Source organism: Rhincodon typus, chromosome 30 (assembly GCF_021869965.1).
Source record: "Rhincodon typus isolate 14 chromosome 30, sRhiTyp1.1, whole genome shotgun sequence".
Taxonomy (NCBI): domain Eukaryota; kingdom Metazoa; phylum Chordata; class Chondrichthyes; order Orectolobiformes; family Rhincodontidae; genus Rhincodon; species Rhincodon typus.
Genome location: NC_063361.1, coordinates 27,917,060 through 27,938,691, shown reverse-complemented (window position 1 = coordinate 27,938,691; position 21,632 = coordinate 27,917,060). Strand labels below are relative to the sequence as shown.

Here is a 21,632-nt window from a genome sequence, read left to right as displayed (position 1 = left end):
CCTTGTTATCTCAGATTCTCCAGCATCGGCAGTTCCTACTATCTCTATATCTTTATATTTACTCTGTTTCCTGGATCACAATTAATTACCAACAAACACTGTAAATTCCATATGATCTCTGTTTTGTTAATAAAATCATGTTTCTTGGCTATCCAAATAGAGGTCACTAGATACTCTCATATCTACCATGCTACTGACCTTCTCAACAAACTCAGTAATGTCAGATGTGACCTACACTTCAAAAATTCACACAGATTCTTGATCAGCTGATACTTGTCCAAATGTTCAGTCATGTTGTCCCTAACAATAAATTCCAATACCTTCACACAACTGATGTTAAACTGACATATCTGTAGCTACCATCTCATATTTGCATCCTTTCCTAAATAATGGAGATCCATTTGCAGGTTTCAATCCGTGCTCATCTGCAGCAAACTGCTGAGAAAGAAACCAATTGAATTTTTAATTTTTTTTGTACTAAAAGCTGTTTTGACTACAGTTAGGGAAGGAAAAATAGTATCAAGAAATAGTTGATTAAGTTAACATGCCTCTAAATAGACAGAATGCAGAATGACACAGTAAGAAACCAAATAGCTCATTAATGCTTAACAGCTTGGCCAGAGAATAGTCTTTTTTTTTTTAAAAAAGTGCAGGACTCAAACAAGCCAAAGAAACAACAATAACTTAAAGAGAAACTGGTGAGAGAGAAGAGATCTATATATAATCATGTACACACTGTCTTCTTATGGTAATATTTTTCTCTTGTTTGATTAAAAGCATCACAAGGAGATCAATTTCTGTGGCGATGCTTGCCAAACCTTTTCCTTATGTGATCCCATTTTAACGTCCCAGACTTTGAGTGGCCACAGAGTTGTTGAACAGGATGTTTGGATTGGCTTCAATTGCTGTGCAGGATGGGTTTGGGGAAACAGTGAAGTTGAGCAATTGTGGGGTTTTTCCAAACCTATCTTTTCATAGTCTTTCTTCACAGCAAGAATCAAGCCTCAAAGATCTATTTTTTCGGCCACAAGATTAAAAAAAAAGCATGGATTTAAAGAGGGATTTTAGTTATTACTCCTCAAACCAGTCCACACGCAATTTATTGCTACTTTGGAGTCCATTATTCCAAAATGCTATGTCCTGACCCCACAGAGGGATCGCGACCCATGGTTTGGGAAAGACTGGTTTTGGAAGGTGTAGAAAGAGCAGCCCGAGTATTCACTCAAAATGATTTTGTTTCTCCGCTCTATGCAGAAGTCTCAGCTAAAATCAACAGTGGCAGTTTCTCCAGACCTGCATCTTGCCAGTTTTCCATTGAAGCCTCAACTAAAATGCTTTGCCATCTAACAAGTAAGTTTGTTTTATCTTTCCAAGACGTTTGCAAATATGTCAGCTTTGAGTCTTCAACCATATGCCCTTTATGTAAGGCGAGCCTACAAACTCTCAAACAATGAAGTAGCCTACCCTCATCTGATGGCCACCAGTGAACACTTTTTAAAAATTATTTGTGGGATGTGCACATCACTGGCTGGCTAGCATTTACTGCCCGTCCCTAGTTGCCCTTGAGAAGGTGGTGGTGAGCTGCCTTCTTGAACTGCTGCAGTCCACCTGTGGGTTGTCCCACAATGCCCTTAGGGAGAGAATTCAAGGATTTAGGCTCAGTGACAGTGAAGGCGATATATTTTACAGTCAGGATGGTGAGTGGCTTGGAGGGGAACTTGAAGGTGGCGGTGTTCCCATGTATCTACTGTCATTGTCCTTCTAGATGGAAGTGGTCTTGGGTTTGGAAGGTGCTGACTGAGGATCTTAGGTGAATTTCTGCAGTGTATCTTGTGGATACTGCACACTGCTGCTACTGAGCAGTGGTGGTGGAGGGAGTGGATGCTTGTGGATGTAGTGTCAATCAAGTGGGCTGTTTTGTCCTGGAAATTGCGAAACTTCTTGAGTGTTGTTGCAGCTGCACTCATTTAGGCAAGTGGGGATATTCCATCACACTCCTGACTTGTGTCTTGTAGATGGTGGATAGGCTTTGAGGACTCAGGAGGTGAGTTACTCACTGCACTATCGTAGTCTTTGATTTGTTCTTGTAGTCACTATGTGAATGTGGCGAGTCCAGTTGAGTTTCTGGTCAATTGTAACACTCAGGATGTTGATAGTGAGGGATTCAAAGATGGTAACACCATTGAATATCAAGGGGTTAGATTGATTCTTATTGGTGACGATCATAGCCTGATATTTGTGTGGCATGAATGTTATTTGCCACTGTCAGCCCAAACCTGGATCTTATCCAGATCCAGTTGCATTTGAACATGGACTGCTTCAGTATCTGAGGAGTTGCGAATGGTGCCGAATATTGTGCGTTCATCGGTGAACATCCTCACTTCTGACCTTATGATGGAGGTAACATCATTGATGAGGCAGCTGAAGGTGGTTGGGCACTACCCAACGGAACTCCAGCAGAGATGTCCTAAAGCTGAGATGATTAACCTCCAACAACCACGATTATCTTCCAATGTGCCTGGTACGAGTCCAACCAGCAGAGAGTTTGCCCCCGATACCCAGTTTTGCTAGGGCTCCTTAATGTCAAACTTGGTTGAATGCAACCTTGATGTCAAGGGCCATCAGTCTCGCCTCACTTCCAGAATTCAGCTCTTCTGTTCATGTTTGAACCAAGGCCGTAATGAGGTCAGGAGCTGAGTGGCCCTGGCCAAGCTGGGCATCACTCTGCAGGTTATTGATAGCACTTGATACTCGATAGCACTGTTGAGGACATTCCATCACCTTACTGATGATCAAGAGTATACTGATGGGGCGCTAATTGACTGCGTTGGATTTGTCTTGCTTTTTATGTACAGGACATAACGGGGCAATTTTCCACATTGTCAGGTAGATGATAGTGTTATAACTGTACCAGAAGAGCTCAGCAAATTCTGGAGCACAAGTCTTCAGTACTATTGCTGGAATGTTGTCAGGGCCCATAGCCCTTGCAGTATCCAGTATCTCCAACTGTTTCTTGATATCACATGGAGTGAATCGAATTGGCTGTAGACTGGTATTTGTAATGATGGGGACCACTGGAGGAGGCCGAGACAAATCATCCAGTCAGCACTTCTGGCTAAAGATTGCTGTGAATGCTTCGGCCTTATGTTTTGCACTGATGTGCTCTTCCATCATTGAGAAAGGAGATATTTGTGGAGTCTCCTCCTTCAAGGAGTTGGTTAATTGTCTATTACCATTCGTAACTGGATGCGGCAGGACTGCAGGACTTAGATCTGATCTGTTAGTGGTGGCATCGCTTAGCTCTGTCCATCACTTGCCGCTTCTGCTGTTATACATGCAAATAGTCCTGTTTGGGGGTTTCACCAGGTTCACATCTCATCCTCAGGTAAGCCTGGTGCTGCTCCTGGCATGACCTCTTGCACTCTCTATTGAACCAGGGTTGATCCCCTGTCTTTCCCTAGGGTGAGGGATTTCAAGACTAGGGGGCATATTTTTAAGGTGAGAGGAGGAAGTTTTAAAAGGACATGTGGGGCAACTTCTTTTTTTTTTACCCAAAGTGATTCCTGTATGGAATGATCTTACAGAGGAAGTGGTGGATGCAGATACAGTTACAATGTTTAAAAGACATTTAAGTAAGTAAATGGATTACAGATGTTTGGAGAGCTATAGGCCAAGAGCAGAAAGGTGGAACTAGTTTAGTTTGGGATTAATACCAGCATGAACTGGTTGAACTGAAGGGTCTTTTTCCGTGCTGTATGACTCTGTGTCAGACTGCTGCTTGACCTGTCTGTAAGACAGCTCTCCCAATTTTGGCACTTGCCTCCAGATGTTAGTATGAAGGACTTTGCAGGATCAACAGGACTGCTTCTGCCATTGTCCTTGCTGGTGCCTAGGTTGATGCCAAGTGATCCACCTGGACTCATTTCTTTGTGACTTTACTACAACTGCTTTACTATAGCTTGCTAGGCCATTTCAAAGGGTAGTTGAGAGTCAACCATATTGCTCTGGGTCTGGAGTCACACATAGGCCAGGCCAGGTAAGGATGGCGGATTTCCATCCCAAAAGGACATTAGTGAACCAGATGGGTTTTTCTGACAATTAACAGTGGTTTCATGGTCATCAGTAGATTCTTAATTCCAGATTTTTAAAAAATTGAATTCAAATTCCACTATCTGCCATGGCAGATTCGAACCTGGGGCCCCAGAACATTGGCTGAGTTTCTGGATTAACAGTCAAGCAATAATACCACTAGGCCATTGCCTACCCTAAAATACTTTAGAGCAAGCGCCATTAGATAGCAATTAGAAGAGTGAACCATGGCTAATTTTCTTCAGGTTAGGAGGATAATTGTTGACATCAATTGCAGTGGCCAGCTGAGATTAGTTAAAATGACCAACCCTGGGAGATTTATTTTAGGAACATATGAATAGGGGAAAGCAAATTGGTCCTTTGAGTCCGCCCCACAATAAATAAAGTTATGACTGATATGTCTGCAAACTGAGCTCCACTTTCCTGTCTGCACCCCATAACTCTTGGCTCCTGGAAGTCCTCTCTTCAGTTGAATATTGTGTCTAAATGAAAACTAACCATTATAAAGATCTCATTGGTGCAAAATGCTTTTATTTTGCTAATATCTGGTAAATACAGAAGAAGGGCCCAAATATATTAATTGATAAGTTACCTCACGGCTGTTTCTAGGGTCTCATTGTGTGCAATAGCTACAGAACAAGTGACAAGAAAACCATTGATGGTGGAACATCCTGAAGATCTGAAACTGCTATATAAATGTAAGTTCTTTATTTTCTTTCAATGGGACTGAAATCTTCCCATTTTACTGTAAATGCACTGAGCATATTTTCACCTGGACCACCCATTGATATAAAGTGAAGAAAACTGACAGATCTGCTTTAAAAAGTGATAGACAAGTATGAATTCTGGACTGGTGTTAAGTAACAGTTTCACCGTGGGAATAGACTACAACAGTATAGGTTGAAACTGATCCACCAATATCCCTTTCTCCAATTTGAAAGTAATTTCCCCTTTAGGCTCCCCCAACACCATGCACCATTCCTCATTGAAGAGGTCATTCAAATGACCTCCTCCCTGACCTCTGCCAATGCCACTCTGAATATGGCTGCTTGAAGCCAAGCAAAAGTGGCCCGAGGGATTCTGCACCATTTTTTTCACATTCCCACATGGCTTTGCACAACAAAAAATTCTCTCGAGTAAAATTAAACAGTTAAAAACACTTGCCTTAATGGCCTGTCACAGCTGTGAAATGAAAAGGGTCTGGCATACTCACTTCAGCACATTGCAATTACACAGTTTTATCATCTAATCCTTGTTTCAATTGAGAATCTCAAGAATGATGAAACTCTTCCGATCAGACATAATCAATTTTTCTTAATGAATTTTCTACTTATTTCATGTCTGAGATGTAACTATTTAACATTTTGCTAACTTTCTCCGCCACCCCATTGGAAAGAGTAGCAGAACTGTGACCAGTGCAGACTTTGAGAAACAGAGCTGATAATAAAAGAAAAGGAAATAAGCTTACACAGGGCGTGGCTATCCTCCATGAACACACTTCAGTTAAAAGCAAACAAGGTGCTGGACTGAACCTCTACCATCGGCAGGACAAACTGCAGCAATAGGTCAGTAGAAGGAATGAACCAAGTTACTTCAAATTGCAGCGTTCAGCCAATGCACATGTAAATTAGTTAACAAGCGGAAGACAAAATGGGAACTAAACTGGTGTTTGTTTTGTTCCATAAACACCGTCAGTGGTCCTTTCCAGATGCAGAGCGAAAGATCAGATATACATGAGCTCAGTACTTGTAACTGGCTGCTCTAATGGCAAGTCGACAAATTGATTATTGCCATTCATTTGTCAGAGCAAATTTATAATCAATTGGAATCAATTAATCAGCACTTCCCTCCAAAGGCGATGACATTTCCAGTGAAAACTGAAGTTGGGCCTGTGTGCTCCATTATTATCAGCGGCATATTCAAAAGACAAAATAAATTCCTGACAAAATGTTTGCTCACTTCAGCTGACTGTATTAAAGTTACCTAAGCTAAAGAGAAGTTTCTGAGATAACTGAATATTTCGTAATATATTTGTCAAATTAAATTTTAAAGGCAAATTATTTCTTATAATAATATTTCAATATTTCCACCATTTCCAAGGCACAGACACTTATGAAAACACTGGGATACAGTTGTAAATGTTCGAGCATGTGTCTAGCACCTCATTTAAGTGCAAATCTGAAAAGTAAATAGCTTTAGGCTATTCAGCAAAGGGTGCATCACCCTTGGCATCAAACAGGTATGCTAATCATTGTCACTGCGTGGAAATCTAGAAAAACTAAACAGAAATTTCCCTTCTCAAGCCCAAAGGCACTGAAAAAAATGGTAATGTCCTTAATATTCCATACTATTATGGTAACCTTACATTTGTCTGGGACTCAAACTGGAACATTACTGAACTGGAAAACCTTTGACTGCACTATGCAATGTACTTGGTCACTGACTTACAGGGAGAATGAAGACTACCATTCACACTGCAGGTGAAGCTGAACTGTGTGTTCCTGGATACTTGTGATCTTATATCATCACTGCTTCAGACTCTCGATAAATTGACTACCCCTTTTTTTTTGACTCGAACACACAAGAGACCCAAGTGGATATTCTGGAAAAAGCATGGGTTGAAGCAGTGCTACTTCAAGTAGTTTTAAGGTAATTAATTTTGCTTTTACAAAAATGTTCTACCATATCAATACACTTTATTGAAGGTGCAATTTGTGATAAATTAACCCATGCTGCATTGAGACTTAAATTGTAACGTATCAACAGGCCATAATACAAATTGCTTTTATCCACAGTCCAATATTAGAAAAGGCTTTTATTTCCAGAACATTCTAAAACATTTCAATAAAATGCTGAATACGCTGTTTCAGCACACTAGAGTATCAACTAATTTCCAGAAGTCCTTTCCTCAATGTACCAACTCCAAAACAAACCAACATCAAATTCCATTTATGAAACCTTAGGATATACTTGAGCTCAATTTTTGCTTTGAGCTTGTCCAATGGGAACCAGATTAGAGTCCGATAAATTTAACAAGGGTCTCTGAATAGTTATCTCAGATATATGATTTTCATCCAATTTGTCGGGACTAGAGTTAAACCTTGGTTGAGGGGCACAACAGACCACTAACCCTATCAGTGTTATTCCTCCCACAAATCATACATCATCTTGAAGAATATTTCACCTGTTTATTCTAATTAATGAAAAGCTTTGTGAAGTTTTTTTTTGTATTCCCTAGCCAAAGGTAACTGACAAAAATATTTATCCTTACACATCAACTGTTCCATGTTCCCCACATAACTACCTCCTTCTGTTCAATAAACTCAGAAATGTTTTGTTTTTCTGCGATGCAATCCTGTACTCATTACTAAAACATGCCAAGCTGAGGAAAGTAATGTTGGCGTGCTTGGATTCAGAGTCATATGATGATTAATGCAGATGTGAGGAGCTTTTAATCACTTTTTTATACACGGTGGAAGATAAGCTGACACATGAAAGTAGTTTGGTATAGTACACAGCAGAACAGAAGACTTTGTTTAATTTCATCTGCAGCAAACGTATCTCATGTTCAGTAATGACAAAGGGAGCTGCAGAGAGGTTTTCTGCTTGTTTAATTGACGATGATGGAAGAAGTGAGTATATATGAGAAATATTGAATCGTAAATGTTTTCCCTTCAATCTTATCCACTATCTTTCTCGATTGAGGAGATACAGAGCACAATACAACTTGTACCTACTACCCAGAGTTGATACTCATGGCAACATCAGTCTTTTGACATCTTGTCTAAACAGCCCTTCCTGATGTGTGAACTTAAACAATGATTGTCAGTGAGTAACTTTACCATGACACATGCCACATGCCACAGTCAAGCCTGAATTTGTTCTCACTATTCCCACACAAGTGCACTGTCCCATATGGCTTGCTGGATAGCGATCATCCTTTACATTCTCAGAAGTAATGAGGTCACATCCTCAAGTGTATCAGCATTCTGGGTTTCAACAGCTAGGGACTGCACCAGCCAAGGAAACTGATTCAGAACAAGATTCTGCATTAAAATTAATATTCATTTGCACTATACTAGGATTAGCCTAGCATTATCCAGGGAGGCGGGGGGGGGGAGGAGATGACAGAGGGGGGAGAAAAAAGGGGAATAAGCTAACTGTATAAACAAACAACAATGGCCATGGCACAGATAATCTGAAAATGGAGGGAATTAACGAATCAGACAGAAAGGAGGGCAGAAATGTGCATATTGGGAATAAGATGCATACTCACAGAGAAGCTTATAAAATCACTGGTCCAGCTTATTCTTTATGTCTTTTAAAGATAAAGTAACTGAGTACGTACTGGTTTAAAATAAGAAAAAACAAACACTTAAAATTCTTCGGTTAGTTAGGATAAATTAAACACCTGGGGTAGAGTTTGAGCTGACACCATGAAGACTTATACCTAAACAAATCAAAAATCACAACTGTTTCCATGCTTGTGGAACCTCCAAGTCATCACTCGAAATGCAGCAGAGTTCTGAGAGCAGTGGTAGTGTTACCAGGTCAATACAAAACAGCAGCAGGGAATGCACATAGTGAATAATGATTTGAGAAGGGTGACAAATGGAAAAAATGTGCAAATATATGAGACCAATCCTATGCAAGGAGCAGAATTTGTATAAATCACAGGCACGCACTGTTAACTGCAGCAGTTAAATCAATAAGGAGCAGAACCTAACCATAAGCTCAGATCGGGCAGCCAGGCCTCTCAGCTTCAATTTCAAACAGTAGCGGATGGCTTCTCAATAAAATAACTGTGTGACCAAAACATATTTTTGTCTTGCGCAAATTTTTAGTGGATAACTGCAAAAACTGGATCACATTTTGGCTGAGCTTTGCATTACAAAGGATGAGACATCTTTATTGGACTAAACTGTTTTTCTCTCTGCTCCTTTCTCCATCCTGCCCTCCTCATAAAACTAATCCCTTGCTAATTCCAGCAATTTATCCAGGTGGTCAAGCTACATTATATACACAAAAATAAGTAGCACGTACCTATATACATAAAAACTTGCATTTATACATCATTTATCATGACCACAGAAAATCCAGAGCATTCTACAGGCAATAAATTATTTTCAAGAGTAGTCACTTCTAATGTTGCAAATGCAACAGCCAAATTATGCACAACAAGCTCCCACAATAAGATAATTGCCAGAAAATCTGTTTTTGTGATGTTGCTTGAAGAGTAAATTTTGGCCAGGACTTTTCGGACAACTCTCCTCCTTTTTTCTGACGTAGTACTATGACATTTTTTTTTATTTTACCCAGGACAGCAGACAGGGCCTAAAAATAAGATTGCATGTGAAAGACAGCGCTGTCCCTCAGTCCCTTAATTGGGCAAATAGCCTAGAATTTTGTCCTCAAGGTTTGAAATTGAAATTGATTTGAATCCACACAACCATATGGCTCAATGATGAGACTGCTACCAACTGAGCCACAACTGATACTGTCAGCAATATCAGCTCATCATGTTACAAGTCATGAGCTGCCAGGGACTGTGTGAGAATTAAAGAAGGCCTCGCATTTTTGCAGCTGTGCAGCACAAAAGATGGCATCATTATGAGCTGCAGGAAGAAATTTTATCAAAGTTTACAGATAGATTGTCTTAAAAGCACATAAAGATAGGAGGGATTCTTTATATTTCCAAAAAAGGTTCAGAATAAAATTCAGAAAAAATTGAAAACAGCAGAGTTAATTTTGCTAAGTTAATCTAAGCACACAAATTTTCTTATCTAGTACTAAAATCAGGAAAAGGTTCATATTCTGTTTAACTAGCACCATCTGAATGCTCTCCTCCAAGCCACCCACTAAGCTGACTTGAAACTATTTCATTATTCCTTCAACATCACTGGGTCAAAATCCTGGAACTTCCTTCCCAACAACATTATGGGTGTTCCTATAATATATGGACTGTAGTAGTTCAAGAAGGCAACTCACCACTATCTTCTGAACGGCAATTCATGTAAGGAATAAATACTGGCTTAGCCAGTGATAACCACATCCCATTGAGTGACTAAATAAAACCACTTCAGAATGCCTTGTGCCTCCTCTCTTTCCTCTTTATCATCCACCAACTGATGTCAGTTAATTCAGCATCAGTTATGGATCAAACTTGGCACACTCAAGAGTGGCTTTGGATGGCTTCCTACTTTTACTCACTGACCTCAAATATGATATCTTTATGCCAAGAGTGAATTATGAAATGTGTGTTTAATAACTTTGTTTTATTCTTACACAAGGTTGGCGTTGATGGCTAGGCAGGCATTGCTTGCCATACCAGGTATGAACAGCAGATTTCCTAAATGGCCAGTATTGAATTAGATGAGTTCTTAATGACAATTGACAACAGTTTTACAGCCATCATTAGACTCACTTTTTCTAAAAATTGCAAATTTCACTGCCTTCAAATTTCACCGCAGGCTACGATGGGATTTGAATTCATGTCTCTAAAACATTTGACAAGGTTTCTGGATTACCTGTCCAATTGGTGGCAAAAGTCAGTTTAGCCAGTATGCAAGACTTAATTTGAGGCACTTCATTTTAATAAGAGAATTTTTTGAAAGCTGCAAATAAGGCTGACTGACCATTGTAACCAGTCACCTAAAGTGGTCTCCAATTGAGAAAGTTCTACATCTGCTAAGTCAGCCTTTAATTTAACCCAGTATACGTGAGAGTTGCAATAACAACAAAATAACTCAGTTTCATCTTTTGTCTAACAGATAACAGCCATAAACCATAATTACTTAATGAATTAAAACAATTTTCTCTTAAGAAAAGCACTTAATTCAATGTGCTAGAAAACTGAAACCATTGTGCAGGAACAGTTCATTAAATTTTAAAAATATAATGTAAATAAGTGTCTCTTGGTTGTCAGTCTGATGCCTGCAGCATGGATCACATGCAACATTAGAATAAACTTGCCCAATATTCAGAATTTCACTCAATAGCTACATAAATGTACTGAATAATTATCTACTTTATTTTTCACCAGGGGTGCTGATGAACATTTCATTGTTGTTCAAGTTGATATTGAAGAACAAAAAAAACAGTCTAGTGATTAGATTTAGTTTGTGCATCTCAGTACACACTACATCCTAACTGATCCACTGGATGCGGAATTCTGTTATTTTTTGAAGGCATTTCTTGAACATTTCAATAATCATGCAAATGATTTTAGTCATAACAACTTTCTCCCATTTTATGCTACCCTGAAGGTGTTGACTTCCTGTTGTGCTACAGTTCAATAGGCGCCAGTTAACCTCTGATGCCTTGCCCAAATAGTAATTTTTTATTACTGAACCCTGATAGGGAGTGCTGACAAGCTAATCAGCCTCAAGGGGGTTGCATAGCCAAGCCTAATCTTACCTTCACTCAATATTCAGACAGTGCACTTCAATTAATGATCAGTGAAGAAGGATTTTCATTTATTTACAACAACTTGTATTTACATAGTACGCCCATGTAAGGTACTTCAGAGAAACATTATAAAGCACTGACATGACACCAAGTCACAAAGGAGAAGTTATGGCAGGTGGCCAACACATTGGGTAAGGAGATCAGTTTTCAGGGGCATCACTTAGAGAACATGGAAAGGAGAAAGAGACAAACAGGTTAAAGGAGGGAAGTCAAAAGCTTAAGGTTTCTGCAGCTGAAGACATGGCCACCAACAGTGAAGCAATTGAAACTGGAGATATTCAAAAGGTTAGGATTAGAGGACTGTTGATATATGAAGAGTTATGGGGAAGAAGGAGATTACAGAGATTGGAAATGGCAAGGTGATAGATGGATTTGAAAACAAGGATGGAAATTTTAATATTGTAGATCAGGTGAAAAAGTTCCGGAAGATCTCACATTTCCAGGAGTAGGGTAAAACTTGGGAGGATCAGCAGAACATTGAAATAGTCACGTCTAGACGTAACAAAGGTGAGAGTTTCAGCATCAGGCAAATTGCAATAGCAATGGAATTGCTCCTAGTGATGGCGCATTTCACATTGTTAGGATATCCCAGGTCACTTCCCAGTTTATGGATTACCTTTGAAAATAATCATTGTAACTTTATTGGCAAATGTAGTTTAGTTAGCTGGATGGCTGGCTTGTGTTTCAGAGTGACACCAACAGCACAAGTTTAACTCCCTTCCCACCTTCTCAACTTTGTCTCTCACCTGAGGTGTGGTGACCCTCAGGTTAAAACATCACCAGTCGTTTCTCCCTAAGAAGAGTGCAGCCCTATGGTTCTCTGGACTATGGCAATTTGACTGCTGCTCGAGTGGGTAACAGCTAACTCAGCACAGATCATCGTTTGCTGTTTTCAATGAATAAACTCGCTGAGCCATTAAGGGGTCCAGATCACAACTTTATTTATCTTAGCTTGCACTAATGTTTCTTTAATTTAAAGCAGGAGATTGATAAACAGACAGTGCATCCATTCCTACAGATCTATTCCACAGTGCATCTATTCCTGGATGTAGGTGTACTGTTGCAATATCTTAATATCAATTAATTTCATTACAGGATAAATTCACTAATCCAATGGGAATTCTCACAGGTTGGGGAATTGGCACTATAGTATCACATCACCCTAATTCCAAACTGTGCTCTGTTCCAAGCTGCTGTTCTGCTGTGAGTATGGGTTTGGTGAATTCGGAATAACATGTAATGTATTGAGAACCACTGACTGAAATATACTGTTTCTCCAACTTGCCATCATAGCAGAGCCCTTCCAATTGAGATACTCAATTTGTGTGAAAAAATATTCTACACGTGATCTTTAAAAACCATGTACATAGGCATAGAAATAAAGCATAATCATCAATTCTGCATCTGTTTGAGCAGCACTAAACAAATTCATCACTAAAAGTAAACACAACTATTTATAGTATTTCCCAAAATTTTTGACAGATAAGTATTTCTTAAGAAAGTTGCTTGACTTTGGTTGTTAACTTATTAATACTTCAGAAAAATTACAAGCACACCAGGAAATACAATAAAACATGATTCCTTGCCCTGTAACTCTACGTAATTAGTACTTAGCATGTGTCTTTACAAAACTAATTTCCACCCGTTAACTGCGGCAAGGGCAAACAATGTAAAACTTAATAAGAGAATTCTATGATAGTGAGGCCTCACTTGTACAAGCCGAGTAAATGCAGCTCTACCCACATTTTCCAGTCCCCACCAAAAAATACTACCCATACAGTACATACCTTCACAGGCCTCAGAGACTTGCTGAATAAAGAAATGTGACCAAAGCAGAAACCTTCACACTTAAATCACTCATTATTTTTAAAAAAAGCAAAGAAAACTACAGCTACTACATAGTTTAGACCAACACAGGCCAAGGAAGGAAATCTGCTTCACCAACTCTTCAGAATCTGCCATTAATCTGCACATCCTGTGTTATGCTCCACCTCTGCTTCCTAAGGACAGCAGAAGTCATGAGACCCAGGCATGCAGTGCGCATGGGTGCCAGCAGCAGCGCAGAGTTTTGTCTGTGTGCCAGTGGTTCTAGCATGCATTCAGCCGTAAATCACCAATGTCAGCTTGAGTCACAATCATTCTGCCGAAGCAAATTTGACATTTACAGCACACAGCGTGTGAGACAGAGAGAGAGAGAGAGAGAGAGAGAGAGCTTTGAACAAGGTTGCTGATAGAAATGAAAGTTACTGTGTTTGCTTTTGAGAGTTTAGTTTGTTCATTGCCACAAATCTGTTGTTCCTTGACATTTGTATGAATTCTGCACTGGTTAGTGACCAAGTGACAATAATAAGGTTATAATGAATAACGCAAAATATTTTATGCTCGAAGAGGGGAGCAACATGACAGGTCAAACCATGAGGTGCAGCTGAAGTACTTGAATCATCTTTTAAAGGAAAGTATTCCACCTCAAGTAGAACATAACATTCATCACAACCTTTAAGGGGTCTGGGGTGGGGGGAGCAGGGGTTGGTCATGAGCCCGAGTTTTTTGCGGGAGGCAGAGTTGGTGGTGGTGGGGGGGTGGGGTTGACTGTACATTAGCGGCAGAATTGTTTAACAACTCTCACATCCTTACCTCTCACCTCTAAGCATGTTCTGAGCAAGCAGTTATTTATCATGAACTGGTCTGATTTTATAATTAGCAGACTTTCCACTCTGCTTCAGGATATCAGCTTCTGTTCTCCTATTTTTGTACAAAATCTGGAATCAGTCTATGTCGCACTGCATATGGCTGAAGCTATTGTACAAGTCTCTCAAGTTAACTTCAGTTTAGCTAGCAACTTTAACCCTGCAGCATAATTCTTTTTTTCCTATTCATTTGTGGGATGTGGGCGTCGCTGGTCAGCTTTTATTGCCCATCCCAAGTTGCCCTTGAGAAGGTGGTGGTGAGCTGCCTTCTTGAACCGCTGCAGTCCACCTGCTGTGGGTTGACCCACAATGCCATTTGGGAGGGTATTCCAGCATTTTGACCCATTGACAGTGAAGGAACTGTGATATATTTCCAAATCAGGATGGTGAGTGGCTTGGAGGGGAACTTGAAGGTGGTGGTGTTCCCGTATATCTGTTGCCCTTGTCCTTCCAGATGGAAGTGATCATGGGTTTGGAAGGTATTATCTGAGGATCTTGGGTGAATTTCTCCAGTGCATCTTGTAGGTAGTACACACGCTGCTACTGAGCATCACTGGTGGAGGCAGTGGATGCTTATGGATGTAGTGCCAATCAAGCGGGCTGCTTTGTCCTGGATGGTGTCGAGCTTCTTGAGTGTTGTTGGAGCTGCACTCATTCAGGCAAGTGGGGAGTATTCCATCACACTCCTGACTTGTGTCTTGTAGATGGTGGACAGGCTTTGAACAGTCAGGAAGTGAGTTACTCGCCACAGTATTCCTAGCTTCTGGTCTGCTCTGATAACCACTGTGTTTATGTGGTGAGTCCAGTTGAGTTTCTGGTCAATGATAACCCCTAGGATATTGATAGTGGGGGATTCAGTGATAGTAACACCATTGAATGTCAAGAGGTGGTGGTTAGATTGTCTCTTATTGGTGATGCTCATAGCCTGGCATTTGTGTGGCGCGAATGTCACTTGCCACTTGTCAGCCCAAGCCTGGATATTGTCCAGATCTTGTTGCATTTGAACACAGACTGCTTCAGTATCTGAGGAGTTGTGAATGGTGCTGAACATTGTGCAATATGACATCCATAATGACAGCCCCATGTTTTAGCTGGTCTACACTACCAATGAATACCCTGCATATTAAGCTTATTGCATGACGGCAAGCAGCTGAGGGAGGGTGAGCACTGGCTGCATGTCCATTATGTAAATGCTTTAAGATTGTCACTTAATTGACAGTCTGCCTGCTTCTGCCAACATCAAGAACAATCAGAAAATGGTTTGTGAATAATAGCTTATTTTTGGGTGGGGTGAGGGAAAGTACAAAAGAGTTATTGTCTAAACAATGTACGGATATTTGTGCTCATAATTTTCTAGAATGGATTAACAGAGCAAATGATATTGAAATCCCAAAATATGAAGTTCAAAGTGATCTGGAAGATACTACATCACAGGGCTCAACATGCTCAATCACTGCAGTGCAGTAATCAGAAAAGGAAACAGAATGATGCACTACAATCTAGAAACTACTGCCGATTATATTAGTGAATGAATGCTTAGTGCATTCATAGCGTTGCTTTGTCTGCTCTCTTAATCCCAGCAATAGCCCATTTATCTCAAATTGCTTCCAGAAACACAGCAAGTAATGACATGGTTAGGTCTCCGAACTTTTTGTAATAATGTGCTTTTTTGGAGCCACTTCTTCAATTTTACATTGACACTTCTTTATGTCTGCCCATAAAGTGTACCAAATATTCTCTTGCCCACCTATAGCGCGTCACTGAGAACACTTGCATCAAGCAGTCCTGAAAATCTGCAACAAAAAGAGCATGTAAGTGCCTTAATGCAGCCACACCATGGACCACAACCAAAGTTCTCAAGGTCAAGACAATGCAACATGTTCAAAATAGCAACCACAAGCATCCACCTTACAAACCCATGACCTTTACCACCTAAAAGACCAAGGGCAACAGAAAAATGAGAACACCATCTACTGCAAGTTCCTCTCCAAGCCACATGCCACCCTGATTTGGAACTATACTACTGTTTTTTCTTTCACTGTTGCTGAATCAAAATCCTGGAACTCCCTTCTTAACAGCACTGTAGATGTGCCAACAACACATTGACTGCTGTGTTTTAAGGCAGCTGTTCACCACCACCATCTCATGGGCAATGACGGATGGGCAATAAATGTTGGTCTAGCCAGCAGACCACATCCCATAAAAACTTTTTTTGGTTTCATAATAACTATGCCCTATCCTTCTCATAAATCCAATCCTGTCCCTACCCCATCACAAAGAACATAATGAGGTTATTTTTAAAATGTGTGAAAATTGGACACTTTTATTTGCTGCCCCAGGTCACCTCACCTGGACCCCCCAAGTGAGTGACACTTTCACTCTTCAGTAGGTTGCCTGATCTATTCAAATACAACGCCATTGACCCTTCACCAGTTACACCAATGGCTGGAAAGCAAAAACTCTATCTGATGCCAAAGGCCTTGCAAGGATAGGGATAGGGAAAGAGAGAAGGAGAGAAGTTCCATCCTCACCAGAACACGTCTAAATTTCATTGCAAGAATTACAACTACAAATACTCAATTTATGGCAGGAAAGGCTGCAAATTTTCAGGGTTAATGGGTTCATCAAAAGCGTAATCATCAACTGCAGCAAATTTAACCAACAACTGCCATTTTCGTATCTAGATATTTTCTTGTACTATGAGCAAAAATCAAAACAAACAAACTCAGAGGTGCTGAGTGAATCAACACACGAGCATATTAATCAAATGCAAAGATCACTTGTTACCAGCTTTTTGTCACTTGTTACCTTTTGTCATGTCTGCTCATTGTATGTTACATGAAACGTGATGGCAACATGTATTCTCTTTGCTCAAGAAAATTTCAATGCATTGTGGACAAATAGTGTGTTAAATAACGCATCCATTCTGACGGCTTCAGCATATAATGGCTGGTTATAATGGAAAAACGAATAGGACCGTATGGCTGATGATTGGTGGAGTAATCTTACAACATGCAAATGGTTTGGGGGCCACGCAACTACTTTTCGTGTTAGCAAAACATTATGGCTTCTAAGTCAGTCGATACAAAAATCTAAAAAACAAATGAAAACAAGAAATAAAGACCACTGAGTTTAACAATAAGGGCTTTAAAATTTTTTTTACAATCTAGTGTCCGTGCCTCATTTCTGTTCATTTATCCTCAACATCCTTACAAACCCAGGACCTTTACTCCCAAATTGAAAAGTTCTGATATCAATTCTAGTATCATTTACAAAGTTACATTTGATCATCCTTCTCTAGATTTATCTTATGATCTCCCTGGTGCCACATTCTCTGAATTTACACTTGTGATGTGTCCTGCTGTGTTTCATTCTGGGCTAACAGTTACCCACTGTATTCAGATCATTATCTCATTCCTTTGCTGGTTGGACGTCCTGCCCAGATCTTCTATTTTACCCCTTACTATGGTTAAGCTGTAAAGTTTAATGTAAAGGATATAGTTACAGTTCCCACTGTGCACGTATGATTTTGTGTTCTTTAAATTTGGCTCTGCATGTCTCTTCTGAATTATTCTATATTCAGCCATATTCAAGTATATTATATGTCTTACCCAAAACCAGTAAGGAAGCTGCAAAAGCACTTGCTCCCCTGGCAACCAACAGGACAGAGCAGCAGGAGCACTTGTTCTGTCAGAACATTAAAAATGTTCAATTCAAAGTCTTGAAATTTCCCATGAGTTCCAACAAATTAGTTGGACATCTTTATGTCAGGCTTGAAGTCATACTGCTGATGGTGTATAACCAAAACAGTCAAGGCAGCCTCTGGAAGGGGAAGGACAAACCCTGCTTCACTTGGCTGAAGTTTCAACTCTTAAAACCGACACCCAGGCAACACTGCTACTTTTCATGTCAGAGCGCACCTACTCTGAAACCACTTTATATTCAATGCAAAGTGCCAATTTAACTTATCCCTGTCCCAGTAAGTGTGCATGTTCTTTTAGCTTATTTGATAATATAACCAATACCGTCACTTTTTCTGTCTTCAACATAATCTTTATGTTATTTCCAAATTGTGTGGGAACATTCATAAATTGTATTTTCTATTTCTAAAATGTTTGCCTTGCCAAGAGGTTACTGTTTGAGAAAGTAATGTTCAACAGAATAATAACATTTCATTTTTGGCCATTTTTATGTAAGCATTGCCCTGCTAATTGTAAGTAAATGATCATCTCTGGTTCGCGTGTGGAATGAACTTCCTGAGGAAGTGATGGGTGCGGGTACAATTACAATGTTTTAAGAGACATTTACATAAGTACATGAATAGGAAAGGTTTGTAGGGATATGGCCAGGAGCAGGCAGGTGGAACTAGTTGAGTTTGGAATTAAGTCTGGTATGGACTGGTTGGACCAAAGGGTCTGTTTCTGTGCTGTATGACTCTATGACTCTGTCTCTACTAAAATAGCGACAAAGCAGTACTTTCAGTTGTTTAAGTGTTCATTTGTTTGCAATGGTAACAGACTTGTTTATTTATCCAATCCCACGCTCACTCAAAATCCACCCATGTTTTCTTCAGCAGTCATCACTGGACAGTGGCTGGGAGGATAATAGTGATGTAGGCCAGAAGGTTTGCACCATACAGGACAAAGCAGCTCCATGATTGGCTTTACATCGACAAGCATCCACTCCCTCCATCACCGACACTCAGGAGCAGGAGTGAGTACTGTCTGCAAGATGCACTGCAGAAATTCACCCAAGATCCTCAGACAGCACCTTCCAAACCCATGACCACTTCCTTCCAGAAGGACCAGGATGGCAGATACATGGGAACATTAACACCTTCAAGTTCCACTTCAAGGCACTCACCACCTTGACTTGGAAACACATCGCTGTTTCTTCACTGTCGCTAGGTCAAAATCCTGGAATTTCCTCCATAATGGCATTGTGGGCAACCCACAACAAATGGACCGCAGCAATTCAAGAAGGTAGCTCATCACTACCTTTTCAAGGGCAACTTGGGATGGAATAAATGCTGGCCAGCGAGCAATGCCCACATCCCACAAATGAATAAAAAAATGTTTGTCAACTCAAGCACACAGAAGTTGTGGCACTCGCCAAAATCTTCATCTTCAGGAGCTATCTTGCTGCCTCTAACGACACTGCCATCATAATTTTGGCTTTACAGACTGTGGTCAGTTCAGTATCAAGCTAGCATTTTCAATGCTATATTTGAAAAGGATGTGTTTATCTGTAACTCAAATTTAATTACTATTCTTGAATGTCACAGGAACTGATTTGTCCTGCAAAAGTTTAGTTGGAAAGCTGAAAACTTATAAATGAATGCAGTCAAACAAATGTTTCAACTTTTCCTGAGGGAAATACAGAAAAACTGTTCAAAATCCCAAAATTAAAAAATACTTCCTCTCAGCAAAGACCTATTTACTCTTACAGTTGCTGTTACAATATCTGCAAGTTTATCACCTTTCCTTCTTTTCTCGTTGAATTTCATCTGAAACTTCACTACATGTATTTGCCCTTCTCCATCGAAAGCTCCAAAGCTTGGTCTGTTAACTGTGCTAGAAAATGAGTTTTACCTTTCTTGTTTCCAGAGTTTTATACGATTGGTAGAATCTGAGAATATGCTTGTAACACAAACATTAATTTCCTGCTCTTTGCAGCAATCTATCCCCACTTCTTCAATGATGACTTCCCCATATCTTATAATAGCATGTATCCAATTTGTGGTGCTCACCAGCACTGAAATCTGCAGAATTATTGGATTAGTTACTGAACAAGTAACCTGGAGACTAGAATCATAACCCAGATAACAACAGTTCAAATCCTAACATGGCAGTTTGGGGATTGAATTCAGTTTAAAAAAAATGGAACAAAACTAGCTGCAGTAAAATTTGGTCAAAGAAACCAAAATGATTCAACATCCTTTTGGGAGTAAATATGTCATCCCTATCTGGCTTTGCTTAGGTCTGACTCAACAACATGTTGGCTATTAACTGCCCATTTAGTTGTACCATAGGAACAGGAGTAGGTCATTTAGTTTATAAAAATTTATCTATCTCAGACTTAAAATAATTACTTTTTTTGCAAGAGTTGAAAAACATGGCCAAATTTGACTTGGTCAGGGCAATTAGGGATGGCTACGAAATGATGCCCACACCCAAGAATTAATCAATTAAAAAAATGAGTTTGTCAATGCTCATCCAGACAGCTAAATGTAACTTGATATGGAAATATACTTCCTAGTAATAGAGTGAGAGACTAGAATGGAGTTTTGTTCATCCCGCTTACTCCACTTTTACCATGGCTATGTCAGCGATAAGTCAGAAGATCGATCATCTCATCCTTTTAACGAGTGGATGTCTTTTAATGTCCTAAAACCTACATTATAGAGAAACTGTTTCCTTCAAGAACTGTATACTTATAACATTGTAAAGCATCGAAGTATGAAAAAAGTACAGGAACGTGGTCATATTGTGGCCACTATACAATTCAAGGTATGTAGCCAAGATGATTCATGACAATTAACAAATTAAAGATGCTCTATACTATTTCTATACTAAATACAAATTTCTGAAAGCTTTTGCAAAATTACAGAGTGAACAAATACATCTCCCAACACATCAAGTCTTTGTAGTTGCTGGTTCACACACAGTGGGGGTTACCATATTCATGCACGATCATCTATCCTGTCATTTTGAATCATGGAATTATACAATAGTTACAGAACAGAAAGTGGCCATTCAGCATGGTGTATCTGTGTCAGCTTTCTGCAACTCAGCTCATCCCACTCCCCCACCTTTTCCCAGAGCTCTGCAAGGATTTTCAATTCATATAATTATCCATTTTCCCTCTGAAAGCCACAATTGAAATGGCCCCTGTAATATCTAGACCAATGCATTCCAGATCCTAACCACTCACTGCGCAAAAAATGTTTCTTCCTCATGTCATATTTGGTTCTTTTGTTAGTCACTATAAGTCAGGAATCTCTGGTTCCAGTCCTGTCTGCTAATGGGAAGTTACTTCCCATGTGCTCTGTCCAAATCTCTGATGATTTTGTTCAATCTGCTCTTCTATAAGGTAAACATCTCTAGAATCTATCTACTCACGTAACTGACATTCATTGCACTTGAAACCATTCATGCATATTGTTTTGCCACTACCTCTAATTCTTTCACATCCAATAGAAAGTATGGAGCCCAGAATTGGATATATCACTCCAGCTGTGGTAGAACCATCATTTAATAGAGTGTCAGCATAACTTCTTTGTTTTTGCACTCTATGCTGCTGTAAATAAAGCCAGAGTCCTATATGCTTGACTAAACACTTCCAATGATGTACGAATATGTACCTCACATTCCTGAATTCCTGGACCCC

General features: G+C 39.8%; 1 protein-coding gene across 4 annotated transcripts in view; it reads right to left on the bottom strand.

Annotated features, from left to right (window-relative positions):
* The window catches only part of raraa (retinoic acid receptor, alpha a), a 348,546-nt gene that overhangs the window by 173,048 nt on the left and 153,866 nt on the right, over nucleotides 1–21,632 (bottom strand). Inside the window, exon 1 of one of the 4 annotated variants that reach the window (XM_048614480.1) lies at nucleotides 13,344–13,553. The exons of the other annotated variants lie outside the window; for them this stretch is intronic. The gene's annotated coding sequence lies outside the window, so the exon portion shown is untranslated. Of the gene's footprint in view, nucleotides 1–13,343; nucleotides 13,554–21,632 lie in introns of those variants that run through there. 4 annotated transcript variants of the gene reach the window in all.